This window comes from Girardinichthys multiradiatus, chromosome 12 (genome assembly GCF_021462225.1).
Source record: "Girardinichthys multiradiatus isolate DD_20200921_A chromosome 12, DD_fGirMul_XY1, whole genome shotgun sequence".
Lineage (NCBI taxonomy): Eukaryota > Metazoa > Chordata > Actinopteri > Cyprinodontiformes > Goodeidae > Girardinichthys > Girardinichthys multiradiatus.
The window spans coordinates 23,588,195-23,602,680 of NC_061805.1; the positions used below are offsets into that span (position 1 = coordinate 23,588,195).

At 42.1% G+C, this 14,486-nt stretch overlaps 1 long non-coding RNA gene across 1 annotated transcript; it reads right to left on the reverse strand.

Annotated features, from left to right (window-relative positions):
* Window positions 1–4,102: 4,102 nt before the first annotated feature.
* Window positions 4,103–11,408, reverse strand: LOC124877553. The gene is made up of 4 exons (XR_007040561.1): window positions 11,290–11,408; window positions 11,058–11,188; window positions 4,418–4,533; window positions 4,103–4,336 (listed from the first exon to the last, which is right to left on the reverse strand). It is a non-coding gene; the product is annotated as an uncharacterized LOC124877553 (long non-coding RNA).
* Between the last annotated feature and the right edge of the window lie 3,078 nt (window positions 11,409–14,486).

Sequence of the window (14,486 nt, forward strand, 5' to 3'; positions counted from 1 at the left end):
GCCGCTCCGGCTTCGGGCCCCCAGGCGAAGGGGATCTTGGTGGACGTCAAGGCCGTCAAGGGACTGGTGTAGTCCTGAATAAACTTTCTATAAAAATTTGCAAACCCTAGGAAACTTTGTAATTGTTGGACAACTTGTTTGCTGAATATTGGACCGTGTGCACGTTGCTGGACGCCACCAGACCTCCTGGCGTTTTCGGCCATTTTGTATCCAGGACAGTCCGTTTCTACAGATCCCGTCGGCCCCTGCGGCTGATAAGACAGGAGCGTCATAGCCCTGAGGCCACAGTCAACTATATAACAGAGGATGAGACGACCCACCATTTGCCTTCAGCTGGAGACCGTGACACGGTCACCAACATCTGAAGCATCACCTGGAGAAGGGTCCCGAGTGAATTTAATTTATTCTCCTTCGTTGGCCAACGCAAAATTCATAACTGAGGTTTCTGGAGTTAGAATACCAGAAATTTCACTTTGCCGATCGAAGACATGAGTTTAACATGTAACTAATTAAAAAACACTTAGTTTCAAGGAGACGAATCACCACCTTGTTTTCTGTTCTAGTCGACTGTGATGGTCAGATCATATTTTTCCTTTCGCCAAGGAGGCCAGAGGACAAAGATTGACCGCTTTTCCTGAAGTTAACTGTGGATGCACAGTAACTTCCAACTTCCACCCCACTCTCTCTCAACCCCGCTCAGAAGGAAGACAACGACAAGTAAAACCCATCCTTTATTGTATTTCTTTCTTAAAAAGTCTGGGCAGAGTACAGGAGGTTTTAGTGCGATGAGATTCGCTATTTAATCTAATGTGTTCTGAATGATATGTGCATGTAACCTTTTTATTGAAACTTTGATGTGCCGTGTTGGATGCCTGGAAGCCGCTGCGCTACCCAACTTTGTGTGTGTTTTGCGGGGTATTGAACACCTGAGAGCAAGCGTAGGTGCGCTGTGAGACTGGACTGTTATAATAACCTATTGGTGAAATTCCCCATTTTCTTTGTCTTCAACCTTACTGCTTACTAGCTTGCCGCCAAACGTTTTATAACCCTTTGTCTGCTCACCTTGCCCAGCGTTGGGGTAGGTTTTATGACTGAGTATAACTGAGTTACAGTTGAAGCTGCGCCCCAACCTCCGCTCACCACCACATCCCTTTGTCATATTATCATTTTTGCCATAACTGCTGGTTGGATCCCTGCTGTTTTACTTTATTTTGTTTAGTTAGATATTTTACCCCTTTTGTGCAGAACTTTGCATGTTTGAGTAGGTGAAGATTATTAAATCGGAAGAGTGGATGTATCAGGGCTGTGATTTAATAAATGTTCACATAGATAAACGCCAGCGTTTTGTGTTTATTTTGTGCAAGAGATGTTCGTCAGTCAAGATAAGGTTGAAGTTCCACATGTTTCGGCAGAAATGGTCGATTAAACAGTGACATCTCTGGTAATAGTTATTAATTATTACTGAGTATTTAACGGTTGTAATTATCAAAGGCGTTGAGCCACAATTACAACACCAGAAGACATCTCTGGTTTCGATTCATAAATGAGGATTTTGGTTAAGAAATTAATTTAGTTAAATTATGATTTTTAATTATAATTATTGATAAAGATTAATTAATCAATAATCATAATTCTAACATAATTGTTTCCGAGTGGTGGGGACTGGCCAGTTCTCAATGGCCTTAACCTTGTCTGGATCGCCATGAACCTGCCCACTCTCGAGAACAAATTCCAAAAAACTGATGGAAGACTGGTGGAACTGGCACTTCTCCGCCTTGACAAAAAGCTGGTTCTCTAGGAGGCGCTACAGCAACAGGTGGAGATGTTAGCGGTGCTCAGCGGCGGTCCTGGAATAAATCAAAATGTCATCCAGGTATACGAAAACAAAACTATTCAAAAAGTCCCGTAGCACATTGTTTACTAGAGTCTGAAATACTGCATGTGCATTGCATAAACCAAAAGGCATTACCAGGTATTCAAAATGCCCCATGCATTTTGAATGCAGTCTTCCACTCATCCCCCTGGCGGATCCGGACTAAGTGGTAAGCATTTCTAAGATCGAGTTTAGTAAAAATGGTTGCTCCATGAACGGGCTCGAAAGCTGAGGACAGCAAGGGTAACGGGTATTTATTCTTTACTGTTATGGCGTTTCAGACCCTATAATCGATGCAAGGGCGAAGGGAACCATCCTTCTTGCCGACAAAAAAGAAACCGGCTCCGAGAGGAGACGAGGACAGCTGAATTATGTTGGCTGCGAGGGATGTAATTCTCCATTGCCCCCCTCTCCGGCCGAGAGATCTTGTACAACCGGCTGGAGGGCAATGGAGCGCCCGGTAGGAGGTCAATAGCGCAGTCATAGGGGCGGTGAGCCGGGAGGGACGAGGCCCGTGATTTACTAAACACCGAACTAAGGTCGTGGTATTCATGCGGAACCCCGGTGAGATCCGGCAGTTCCTCCTCCTATCCCTCCACAAGATGTCTAGGGGTGATGGCTGACTGTAAAACAGGTAGAAACGCATTGGTTAGACCAGGATTCTATTCTTAGATCTGCCCAATTTAGATGGGGTTTATGTGTCTGAAGCCATGGGAAACCCAGAACCAACGAGGCCTGGGAGATGGGGTAAACAAACAGAGCGATGCACTGTCTATGGTTTCCAGACAGGACCAGCACGAGTGGTTCAGTTTTATGAGTAATACTATGGAGCGTCTGGCCGTCTAAGGCGCGGCATAGTTAAAGCCTCAGTTCTTATGTGCATTTGTCTGACTAAACCCAGGTCGATCAGGTCTAACTCGTACCCCGAATCTAACAGAGCAGTCAAGGGAATGGTGTGGCGGTTAACAACTAGGGTGGCTGGCAGCATGAATCGGGAGGGCAAACTAGATTCTCGGTTCGCCGGGCGCCCCCTCACAACCAGCGAACTCGCCCTTTTGGTTGGACCGGACATGATATCAGATGCTCTGGGGAGCCACAGTAGAAACACTGGCTGGCCTCCCTGCGGCGTTGCCGCTCTTCATCAGAAAGCCGCGCCCTACCCAACTGCATGGGTTCGGGCTCGGGCTGGCTTAGTGTCTGCACCGGTTGAGCCAAAAATGGGGGAGGAGAAGCGGGATGCACTCTAGCAGTGGTCCGCTTCATACGGGCTCATCTCCTCTCCCTCATCATGGTGTTCAGGCATACGGCTAGAGCGATATACTCATCTAAATCATCAGGCTCGTCTAGAAGAGTGACCTCGTCTTTTAAAGCTTCGTCAAGGGTCTGAAAGAAAGTTGATTTTAGGGTGCTGGAATTCCATCCAGATGCTACTGCCAGAGTACAAAAATCTATTGTGAATTCAGTTAGGGGACGGTTATGCTATCTCAGCGCCCGTAAACGACGAGCCACGCTAGAACGGTCCATATCTATATCAAAAGTTAATCTGAAATCTTTAATAAACTCATCATAGGTGCAGCCAAAGTGGTTGTGATTAGCGAACTTTGCCTCCGCCCACCGCAATGCTCTGCCGGTCAGTAAACCTAACACAAAGGAAATCTTATCGTCGACGTGGGGAAACGACTATGGGGACCTATTGAACATCAGCGAGCACTGTAACAGAAAACCCCGGCAGCTTTCAACCTCCCCGGAAAATTTCTCCGGACTGGGGGACGCTATATCGCGGCTATGTGGTAACTGCTGGGTCTCCGGAGGAGCCACAGCGCCCTCCGGGGGCGAGGCGGGCAGAACTCCCAGAAAGTGCTGCATTAAGGCTGTGATCTGCTCAAGTTGCTGACTGACCTGTCGCTGCTGGTCGAGGAGGGAGCGGAGGGTCGAACCGTGATCCTGGATTAGGTGTCCGTGTTCCGACACGGTTCTCTGGAACGTCTCCGCTGGGTCCGGCTGGCCTGAGTGTTGTCATTGTTTTCTTTAAGGCCGACTTGACCCACATGCAGAGAGAACACTCAAACAGAGAAGCGTGGATTCGATGATTTATTTACACAATTTTAGAGAAATCAGTCAGAGAATGGCATGGCCGGAGGTCAGGCTGAAAAGGAAACGGCAGACGGTGAGTGGTGGCCAAGGTAAGAATAGCAATACAATGGGCTTAGCTCGCAGTTCAGGCGGGGATGGATCCATCCGGGGGGAGAGAGATAGCGAGTCTGGGGCTGTACTGCTGCGCAGGAAGGCAATGTGGTCTGATGGTCCAGAGGGGTCTCGTGGGAGAGCGGGCAGGTCGAACTCGATTAGACTGGAGGGTACACAAGAGCGGCTGCCCGGCAAACGTGATCCAGGGGAAAAATCCAGATTTGTTGTAGGTGGTTCCAAGAGGATCTCCAGCGTGGAGCTCAGCAGTTTACAGGCCTGGGAATCAAGGAAACAAAACAGGCAATTAGTCAGAGAACTACTGTTCAGGATTACAAGGTATGGCCAGGTGATCACTACCGCAGTGGTCAAAGCACTCAGGCGTAGAAGTGCTGGCGAGCCACCCTCATATAGTCCTCCAGCTGATGAGGCAACGATGTGCACCTGTCAGGAACTCGGGACCCGGCTCCTGCGCCCTTAGTGGTGGAAGAAAGTAAACAGCAGGCAGGATGAAGAGCAGACTCTGACAGATCTTAGTGATCAGGCAAGGAGTTGTGAAGTGGAGATAACTTAAAAAGAAGTGCCATGTGATATTTTTATTGTTGTCCACACTTTTTAAACTGAAATTCCTAAGGAAGGTGTAGAAAATTATATTTCAATTAATTCATTTAACAAAAAAAAGAAAAACATGTCTAAAAAATGTAAAAGGCTTAAAGCAAAGATCTAAAGCAAATTACTTTACTTTGAAAAACTGCAAGTTTTTTTGCAGCAAAAACAAAATGAAGCATCTTAAGCCAAATAAACAGTTTTAGATCAATAAAATAAAATGGGAGTTTGCAAATAAGAGAAAAAAATGCCTTTTGTGCTTGTTTTGTACGCAGCTTCACTATAACCAGGAGAGGGAGACATTGTCAATCCATTTTGTTCACACGCTTACAAATATTTACCAGAGAATGAATACAGGTTGCATCAACCAGAAGTTTAGACTTATCGGAACAAACACGTGGTTGTCCATTAATTCACCCAAAATATTTATTTTTTCCCTCTGCACCTGTCACACATTAAAAGGTGTGTTTGATGAAACATGGAGTCTGTGTAAACACTAAAGTGAAAACTTGTTTTTATGTACAGTTTCTGGGTGCTGAGCAGAAGCTCTCAGAAAGGGAAAAACATCAAAGATTAAAACAGTAAAAAATTACTGCAAACTGTTTGAGCTTGGTGGCGCTTTTTAACCACAACGTTTTTCACAATTATAGCTGCTGTCTACTGCAGCAAAGAGCTGGCAATGAATTACACCGTGATCCCGTCTTCATTTTCTCTCTGGCGAAGTGTTTCTGTCTTAGGCTTTTGGCAAAGTTTCTGTTGGCAGTACAGTAAACGTTTTGACTGGCACGATGAGCTCCTTTGTGGTGAAACCCTGGATCCTTTTCCTTTCCCTTGTCTTTCACCTTCTGTTTCTCTCACACTTCCTCTCCGTTTGTGACTTTCTGCCTCCAGTGTTCATAACTCTGAATTTTACGGCCGATGTTCACTCTAAAGGCACACAATAAATGTTTTATACCCACAGTTACTGTTGCAATTCATCAGTACAGAATGATTTAAAACCCAACATTTGTTTCTAAAGCTTCACCGTGTTCCAGTTCTTGTTTGAGTATTTTATTGGGACTTAGTTTACACCTCATCATTTATTTAAAGAACTATGTTCCTCACTTGTTAATGTGTAAAGAAAGACAATCAGTTTTTGCAATAGTATTTTATAAAACGTATGACCAAATTAATGTTCAGAACCAGATGTCATATTATAAGACTCCCTGACAAGGAAAAACAATCAGCTGCAGATCAGTTGAGGTTATAAAACCATAAAAACAGAGTATAGAGGAGCACAAGTGCACATTGCTGTGTGACCTTTAATGCTGGAAGTCAGAATGTGTTTGTAAGATGCATATCAGCAATCTGTGCAGGAAAAAAAAGACTGTTCAATTCTCTTTGAGGAATGTTGTCCTGCAAATCCAAACAAGCTGGCTGCATTCAATCAATCCAGATTTCCATATCTGTGAGACAGTGAAGGAAGAAGTTTATACAACACAGAAGCAGATAGGTTATCGTGATTATCCACAGGGGCCTGATGTTGGAGTTCATATGCAGCGTTTATCGCCTTTTTCTTTGACCATAGATTCAAAGGGTTTCGTCTTCAAAGCTCGTTATCACCATCTCTTGATCATTAAAGCAAACTGCAGCTACTGATCCCGAGATTGGATTTGTCCTTTCGTCTTTGGTTCAGAAACGTTTGTGGTCAAGATGTTTCTGTAATATGAAGTAAGACAGTTGCATTAAAAGGACTGGACTGATTTCAAGCACGTCTCCTCACTAAACGGAGACTTTTCAGATAATCTTTTTATAACTTTCTTTAAAGTCAGAAGTATACCTACACTAAGATGTCTATGCCTTTAAACAATTTTGGAAATCCCAGATGATGATGGTGTCATGTCTTTGTAAGCTACTGATAGATTAATTCACAACACTTGAGGTAACTGGAGAAACAAGTGGATATATTGTAAGACACATCACAAACACGGTGCTTCCTTCTGTTTCATTTCGGGAATATCAACAGAGATCAGCCAAGATATCAGAGAATTATGGACATCCACCAGTCTGGTTCATCGTTGGGTACAATTTCCAGATGCCGGAAAATGCCGATTTCATCTGTTCAAAAACCCCACCATTCAGGAAGGAGGTTCTGTGTCTGAGATATGAACATGTTGTGGTGTGAAATTTCAGTATGAACTCCAGAACAAAATGCATTATGCAAAGTGAAGCTCGCAGTGAAGCATCATCTCAAGACATCATCCCGCAAGTTAAACCTTGGGATCAGATTGGTTTTTAAATTGGATAATGACTCTCAGTATGTCAATGTTTTGAAGTGCATCAAAAAAAGTTAGATGCGGTGGTTTGGATGTCTGATCAGGATACCTCCTGTGTGCCTCCCATTGGAGTTTTATTTCACACATCCCACTGGGAGGAGACTGCATGGCAAACATAAAGTTTGCTGGAGGGATTGTACATTAGTTCAGGCCCAGGAACAGCTTGGGATCCGTCAGAATGAGATAGAAGGTGTTGCTGAGAAGAGTATTGTTTGGATTTCTCTCCTGACAACGTGACTGCTCTCAGATTAGCTAAAGACAACAGACAGATGGTAATACACTTTGGTTTGTCTGTTATTAGGGCCATTGCCAAATGTGTGGCTTTCAGTCTTCCACAGAACATGTCAGCAGGTTAAATGGCAATTTAGATCTGTTCAATCGGATCGATTACGGCAATTACACAGAGACATAAAGAGGACCAAGCATGCTGACAGTTTTACGAACAAAATGACCTGTTTTAATTAAGTAAACATGCCTGGGGGCGATTGCTGCACCCAAAAACATCTGGGTACAAAACAACAATGCACATAACGAAGGTTTGAAAACCATGCTATCTCTGTGCAGCTGGGACCATAATAAGCTTAAGTTCAAGTGCTTATCCATATGGCACTGCGACAATTCGATAAAACTCAAAGATCAATAAGCAACTTAGGAGAACAGCAAATACAAATGTAGCCTATTTATGCAGTTAGGGAAGGTTTTCTTATCAAGAAGAAATATGAAGGTAATCTGAAATCTGGGAAATGAGACATGTTGCAGTTTACAAGAACTGAGTCAGAATCATCAATAAAAAGCTAAAGGTTAATAAGGTAATTCAGAATCTATACAAATGTCTTCATATAACATCAAAAACCTAAACTCAAGTCATTACACCTTAGTAAGTGCAAAACAAAAGGTAAATTTACAAACAAGAGGTAGAGTGAGCAACTTCAGCCATGATGCCACTCGCAAATAGTGTCTGACTGAACACAAATGACCCTGACTGACCCCGATTTATTTTTCTGACATAAAGATGAAGAAGCAATGCAAACTCCCGTGGGAGTTGAAAATGTCTCATGTGTGATTCTGACTTCAGATGCTTTTATAGCCCTATGATTATGAGCTTAATTGCTTTCCCAAAGCGTAAATGTTTATTTTCTGGCTCGTTTTGAAGGAACTTTGTAAAAGAAGGGCTATGGCTCCACGAAACTGAAGACACTCAGCAGTTACTCTCAAAATAAACACACAGGGGGGTCTGAAGACTTACGCAGGAAGCACATAGGAAATGAGTTAGAAATAAATTGTCACAGCAGTACTGGAGAGGAGCTCAGGAGCTGTCATCTTTCACAACTGAGAGCCTCAGCATCCGCAACTGTACGGAGATTATGTTTCACACCGGGATCACAGTGTAGCAAAACATAAACATCGATTTATTTCACCAGGATGAGATAGTTTGTTACCTCTCACAGCAGAGTGTATGAGGGGTTATTATGCAACACCTATAGAGGTCAACAACTGCTTTTGCCTGGCTGGAGAGCCTTTCGCTAGCCTGAGTTGATGAAATCTTGTACAAATAACACCAAGACATGTGTTTTTACTGTGGATTTAAGAGCTGCATATAGCATGCAATGTTGAGTGAAATACTTTTACTGTTTTTAGTCTGTTTCATTGCGTAAATGACTTAAAAACAAAACAGGAGCATATAAATGACACACAAACAAGTACCTGTTGGTTATTTTAAATTCAAGATCATGTTGCTGTAAGAAAAAGTATTTTCCTCCTAACAGATTTCTTCTGTTTTAATTTTTTGTCACAATTAAATGCTTTAGTTCATGAAACAAAGATTAATATAAGACAAAGATAACTGGAATAATACCAGAAATACTGGAAAATCGTAAAGCAGAATGTCTGACCTTCAGTTTGTGTCCTCAAACTGAAGCATATTTGGGTTTTACAGTAGGATCACAAGCACACCACCAAGTCCACCTCTGAGTGACTCAAAAACCACAAAATGAAGATTTAGGAGTGGCCTAGTCAAAGTCAGGAATTACATCTGGTTGAGATGCTGTGGCATGATGCTCAAGGACCCTCCAATGTGGCTGATATTAAACAATTCTGTAAAGAAAAGTGGGTCAAAATTCCTCCACAGCGATGTGGATAAGTCATTGCCTGTTACGGCAAATGTTTGTGGTTGCTGTTGCCCATAATGTGAACCATTTTGTTAGATTTAGGGGGAAATCACTTAGATAAGATAATAAGATTTAATAAGATAATAAGAGAAGAAAGAAAACACTGGTTGTTTTCAGTCAACTGGAATTGAGAGGTGTGCAAGGCAGTCTAAGGTTTTGCAGTACCAGACTTTGGTGTGTGTTGGCGTCAGATTCTGATGTTCAGCGGTGCAGGAATCAGGCGTGCAACACTGCAGGACATCGACAACAGTGTCCTGGACTGTGAAAATGAGGATGTTGGATGTGGCTGGAAATGGTGGTCTATGTGATTAAAAAAATAATTGTGGTGGAAGACATCTTGCTCAAGCCAGTAAGGTAAGCAGCAGATGAGAAGGACGTAGGAGAATGGACTGGGTGACTGATTTCACCAGGTAGACAGTTTCCAACCAGACACAGTGAAAGGCTCAACCTGATGATCAGCAGTCCAGAACGGCTGGCTTACGTCCGGCACAGACTGAGGCACTGACACCATGAACCTGGATTCGAACTGGACAGGGAAAACTTTTAGATTTTGTGCCTATGACAAAAATAGAGATTTGGATAATTAAGTCTGCAGAAGTGACATGACAAACAATCTTCTTCTGACACTAGTGGAACCACAAAATGCAGCAGTAGGCTTTGCACAGGTAGACTTATTATCCTTAATCTAGCATTCAGATGGATCCATGGTTCACTGGACTTTCTGAAGCGCAGTCATGAGATCAAGAACTAAAATTATGTCCACCACCGATGGTAAGATGTTTCATGAATCTGTGGCAGAAGAGCCAGTTTTAGGCACACATGAGGCAGCTGAGCAAGCTGAATATTTACCTCTCCAGCTGTGTGAAATAACCTGTTAGGAAAACTGGATGACAGAAACAAAAACATCAGGAACCATCCCAACAAAAAGCATGAAACAGAAACTGGTGCTGGATGCGGGCAATAAGCAAGCAGATATACTGGGATGCGTCATTAGTGTGTCCAAACTGCTGACCTAATTAGGAGACTGGTGGCGCGTGCGGAGGTAGTAACCGGAGCAACTGAGGACATCTCCATATGTGGGACATAAATGCTTAGAAAATCCTTATAAAAGCTAAATCCAACCAGTAAATTGCGGATGTGGATTTCAGGGAAGGAAATCTGTTTCAGATTAGCAGGAAATACCAGGCTAACCTTAGCAGTTGTTGTTGTTTTCTCTACCGTACTGCCAGTTGTCCTCGCAACACCCCTAACAGTCACAGCAGTGAGTGGCTGAATCTGTTTCTATGTGTTTCTTTGTACTTTTTTAAAGCAAAATTGTTGGCTTTCCAGACTGACTAAAAGAATAACAGAATAATTAGAAGAATAAATTAAAGGACAATAAAATGAAATTTTGGCGATAAAGACTTGAAATAAAGACTTTGGCATTTTTTCTCTGATGTTTAATTCTTCTAGCCCACCGGACGGCAGCACATAAATTTTAATATTAAGTTAGTTTTAGTGGGAAAAAAATGCATATTTAGTTGCATATTTGGAGAATTATTCATTTTGTTTTGGCTGTTTCACAATAAGTGTCTCTGTTACACAGCGGTTGTCAGAGCAAACATGAACAGATCTACAATAACTTCTTTTTCCACATCTGCATTTGTTCACTTCATTCTGTCTGTGGTGGCTTTCAGGCCTGCCGAGTAAGCACACTTGTTCACTGTTCCCGGTTGCTGTTCAAGTACTTACACCCCAATGGATCAGCACACCAACAGTTAGGGTTACTGGTCTCTGTACTGGAAAGGAGCAAAAATACAACTCCAAAATTACACAAAGATGAAAACTAAGAATAACAGGCAGTACAATGCTATAAAGGTAAAGATAAAATCAAGCTATCATTAACAGTAAAAAATGCTGTAAAAATATTACCTTATTTTTTGCTTAGGAGGAGGCAGTCTATGGATCTAAAACAGGTCCACTGCTGATGGTGGTCAGAGGGCTCTGTGACGCCGATTGTATGGCAGCCTCACTTCTGTCAGTCTGTCCCAGGGCGGCTGTGGCTACAATGTGTGTATGAATGGGTGAATGACTGATTGTAGTGTAAAGCGCTTCAGGGTCTCTGAGGACATGATACACTGCTATACAAGTGCAGGCCATTTACCATATTGTTTTTTTTGTACATCTTGCACTTTATTTTATCCATCCGTCCAGTGCCTCTACCTGCTTATCCGTGCAGGCAGGGACTGGTGCTTATCTCCAGTGGTCATTGGGTGAGAGGAGGCGATACACCCTGGACAGGTCACCGATCGACATAGACAGACAGAGGACAAACAATCATGCATGCACTCACTCATAACTAAAGGCATTTTACAGAGAACAACCAACCTCACCATCATGCTTTTGGACCGAGGAAAGAAGACAGAGTTCACGAACGAGAGAACATGCAAACTCCATGCAGAATGACCCCAGACCTGGGATTTAAACGCAAAAAACCCCACAGCCCACATTTTTTAACCTCTGCAAAATCTTACTGTTTAATTTCTTGTTTATGTTGTTTCTTTGCATATTCTAAGCCTTGCTTTTTTTATTGTATTATAACTTTAATGATGTTTTAAATGTAATCATTTTCTTTCTTTAAGTGTATATTTTGATTGATTCGTGGGACATTTATGTTTTGGCATAGTTTTCAATTAAAATGTGAAATGTATAAAAACCTTAAAATATTGTCACATTGCACTGAACAATGTGCAAGATCCAACCTTTAATTCGAGTACATTCAGGGTTTGAAGAGGGGGGTCACATGTTAAGGAATTAGTGGCACCCCTAACAGTTGTTATAAAAGATTTGTAACTAAGATACTTCTGTAATCAGGACTTTATTTTATTAAGTTAATCAGGGTTTCTTAAAACTTCTAATTAGTAATCCATACATGGCTTCCTGATTCCTGATTCAAGGATCCACGTTTATGCTAGCAGTGACTAAGATAGTAATAAAAAAGCTCACTTTTTGAGAACTACAACAAAAAGTGTTATCTTAGGGGTCACAGATTCTTCCGAAGAACCAGCTGTTTGGGAGGCAGGCCAGAACAAAGTATTTTCTGTGCTACCATCACAAATATAATGTAGAGTTTGCTAAACCTTACCAGAACTTTAACTGGTATCGTGTGCTTTCATCAGATAAAATTAACAATTGCCTTTTTGGCAACAAACACTCCAGCTTGATTTGATATGTGTACACACAATAAATACGCATGAAAGACTTTCATCCCTCTTGTTAAGCATGTTGGAGGATCTGTAATGCTGCGGACCTTTTTCTTGTCCAAAAGACCTGGGAACCTTTTTAAAAGCTCCTGGCATCAGGAACTCTTATAATACCAGGCAATTTTAAATAGAAATCTGGTGGACTCTGCCAGGAAACTGAAAACAGGTCATCACTGGGTCTCAAATCATGATAATCCAAAACATATGGCCAAATAAAAAACATCCACCTGCCTGTATGGTATTCTCAGCCTCCAGACACCAATGCAACAAAGAACCTGAAAGGTAAGCAGAAGAGAGTATCATTGGCAGAAATAACGAGGAATGGGGTAGGATGGGGATCAATAGAGGATTCTATATTTTTAAACAATAGAAAAATTAAAATGCAAAAAGAAAATCCACCATTCATCTGCCTGTAAAGCCCAACTGACCTCCAGCAATTAGCTACTTTAAACAAAAGACATGCCATACATTTTATTTACTTCCACTTCTTCATAGAATAAACCTCATTGAAACTAACAACCTTTCTGGGTAAATATTCTTTAGCAGCAAGCACGTGTTCTTACCTGTTAGCAGTTAAAGCTAACAAAAGAAGCTGATAGCTTAGCACCAGAATCAAACACACACCTTTAAAATACAGTCAATAAAAGGGTTAAAATGCAAAAGTTATGATCAATCTTCTGTGTTTATAATCACCCTTTAAATAAAGTTTTTCTTAACTTTCAAAACACACAAACACAGAACACAAAACTGAGCACGTGTGCTGCAAATAGCCTGCTAGCACCAAGATAGCTGAGTTCAACACAAACAAAACCAAACTTCAGAAAATGAAAAATGTTCAGATCATTTCATCCTAAATCTCTTCTCTCTGCCCAACCCCTAACCTCGTAGGAACCGTGCTGAGGAGGAGTTGTCCGAGCGACGACGACGTTTGAAGGAACTCTGGGAACAAAAGGTTAGCTACAGCTAACCTCCAGCGGCTCGCTCTGTCCGCTGACCACCCTGTACGTGAACTGCCGTAACCATGGTGATGCGTTCCGTTGTCCTTGCTTTGGGAAACTGCTCCACTCGGCGTCATTCTGGGAACTAATCTCTGTAAATCTCAGAGAGAAAAGTCAAGCCACGCTTGTACCTTAATTATCCAGTTTATGAATGAATCTACCGGATACACGAACAGTGATTCATTCGTACTTAACTTATTGCATATGGTCGATGATTGTATGACACTCTCGGATCCAGTTGAAGAGTTATATCTGTTTGCCAGCAAAGAGACATTAGCACGCTGTCTCTCTGTCCAGGCCCCTGGGTGACCCATGTAGAAGAGATCGGTTCCTTGGGAAGGGGGGCAGCGGCTACCCCCCCTTCCTCAGTTGCTGGAAGTCGGTTAAATGCAATTTATTTTGAAAGTTCCAGAAAAGTCTGTACCGGATTTTATTGTTGTAATCCATGGCGATGGGTCCCAACAAGTTGAATCTAGTGACAGCCTGCCGTGTAATGCCATATAAATCAAAACTAGAGTAAAAGACAGGACCCAGGACTCTGGATGATCTAGAGAGATCATGCAAAGAGGGATGGTCAAAGATCCCTACCTGTGGACCCTCCAACCTTCTGCAAGGTTATACTGGAAGACTAGCTGCTGTCCTGTTGGAAAAGAGACGTTGTAAAAAGTATCAGTATCATGATTTTTGTGAAGGTTGCTGCATCTGCTTCTACTCCCACTAATTAATATAAAACAGACATAAACACACAAGCAGAGCATTTATTATGATTAATAGCCGCTGTTCTGTTCATAGGCTTAGATTTTTTCCATTTTGAAGTCAATCATTTCCTAAACAATTTCAGAGTCATCTAAAGAGAAGATTTATAAGAGTTTCTGTTGGTTTATCTATGCAAATTTAATGATCCCATCAGTCAATCATGTCTCTGAAAAACGTCAGTACCTTTGAGAAGAATTTCCCAAAGAGGCGACCAGCTCACAGGGACAACCAACCTAGAGGTTTCATACAGCGAGCAAAAAACAACCTCAGTGACTCATGACTAAAGATGAGTCAAATAGTGAAAATTAATTAAAAACATAAGTTGACATGTGAAAACCACTTAC